Raw genomic sequence first — 2,293 nt, forward strand, 5'->3', positions numbered from 1 at the left:
TTTCAAAAAAATTAGTGTGCTACTATCGGTCCTGTGATTGCTACCCTGCTAGGAGAGGTGTCATGCCTCATGCATATGTCATTATTTGAGTCCAAATGATCTATAAGGTCATTACAAATGAGGAGAAATTCAAATTCTACTTATACACAGTTTTAACTCAGTCCTTACCATTATGTCATAGAGATTATTTTTTTCTTATAAGGTAAAGAGAAGGACTTTGATTAGTATGGTCGTACCTCAACTCTCATTTTTTTTTTCCTCAAATTGTTTCTAGTGGGGCTTGAATTTCCAACCTCAAAAGTAAATGGTATAATTTTTACTACTTCCTCCGTTAATGGTTATTTGCAACAAAGGGGTATTATTTGTGAGATATAAAATATTCCTTTGTTGCAAATAACCATTAACGGAGGAAGTACTAGACTAAACTTAACTTAGAGCGTGTTCTCTTCGGCTTAATTTCAATTCAGTTTTCAATTTCCTTCTCTAATAAACAATTTATTTCATTTCAGTTCAGCTCTGCTCTAATTAGATCAGTTCAATTCAGTAAATCAGAACAGGCCCTTAGTACGTAACAGATGTTATAGGGTAGGGAGATGTATACGACTATACGGAGTACTCTCTCCGTCCCAAATTACTTGCAACGTTTTGACTTTTTGCACTATTCACACATCTCACTTTGACCATCTTTTTTAGCTATAATATTAAAGCCAATGTAATCATGTAAGATATTGTTGGCTCTATTATAATAAATAGTTTCTTAATATAAACTTTTTATAGTTTTTATAAATATATATTAAAAGATATCAACGGTCAAACATAAGCATCGACAAGCGTGTCCAGTTAAAATGTTCCAAGTAAACTGGGACGGAGGGAGTAATTTATAACGTTGGTTGGTTGGGTAGGGGTATGAACAATAGTCTCAAGTCTCAACTCTCAACTTCTCAAGTATAGAGAGTTGAGTAAATCTTGAGACCCCACAAGAGTCAGAAATAAATAAGGAAAACACACTGAATATATTTCTCTTTTTCTCTGTGATGACTTTTTGGAGTGAAGTGGGAAAAACAGTGTCATGCGCCTCTGACATATCTGACAGTCTGACTCTCTGACTCTGACCCCCTGACCCTGAATCCTTTGATAGTAAATGCTCTTTTCCTGCTTTCTCTGATAAACTACCAGAATTTATAAATCAACTTCTCCCTCACCATTTTTCTTTTTTTTATTTTAAAGTTTATGAAAACAAGTTGTAATAATACTTTTCATTAGTAGAAATAATCAAGTTGTGAAATACAGTATGAGTGCTAAAAGGATGTTAGAAAACAGGTGAATCAAAACAATTTATTCAAGGAAAATTGTAGGGTGGGAGAATTAAGAAAAAAAGATGCAACTGAGATTAGTGGGAAATAATAATAACAACAACAATAATAATACAGCAGCAGTAGTAATAATAATAATAATAATAATAATAATAATAATAATAATAATAATAATGTAAGTTGAATTTGATAGAGAGAATTAAGATATATGACAGATAAATAATGAATTTTTAATTAGTTTTAAGTATTCCCTCTATCTATAAAAGTTTTATCCATTTAAAGCCTCTTTAAAAAATACTTCCTCCGTTTTCTTTTACTTGCAACACTTCCCCAAAAAGAAAATGTCACAATACTTGCAACACACTATAAAAGAAAAGTAATTTTAGGGAAAAACTATACTATATCCCTTATTTAAAGTACATGACTCATTAAATTACACTCCTAACAACCACTCATCCTATTTTAAAGTTTATTATATCATGTAAACCCCACCTTTCTTAATTACTGCGCTAAAGGGTGTGTTGCATCTAAAAAAACGAAAAAAGTACAAAGTAAAAATAGGAAAAAAATTTAGAGACGGATATAGTACACGATGGCTAATACATTAAAATCCAATATGTTCCCATTCATTAATTTAAAATTTTGTTAAGGGGGGGTTGTTAATGGTGCAGAAATTGTTGGTGTTTGCATGTGTCTGTGATTCAGAAAGAGTACCTCAACAGTGAACAGTACTAGTTCACTTTCAATCCTTTTCTCTCTATCTCTGCCAAATCTTGCATATTAATAATACAGTTTATGTTATTTTATTTAATGACCTTAATACTGTTTATACAATTATACCAATCAAAGTCTCAACCAAACACATGTATCTTATCTACCAATACCTCATTACTAAGAAAACCCAGTCCTCCTTTTTAGTCCTTCATTCCCCACCATTCAGGTAACATATTCAATATCAATATTTATATTATATGTCACAA

The sequence above is a fragment of the Chenopodium album genome, chromosome 24 (genome assembly GCF_948465745.1).
Source record: "Chenopodium album chromosome 24, dcCheAlbu1.1, whole genome shotgun sequence".
Classification (NCBI taxonomy): domain Eukaryota; kingdom Viridiplantae; phylum Streptophyta; class Magnoliopsida; order Caryophyllales; family Amaranthaceae; genus Chenopodium; species Chenopodium album.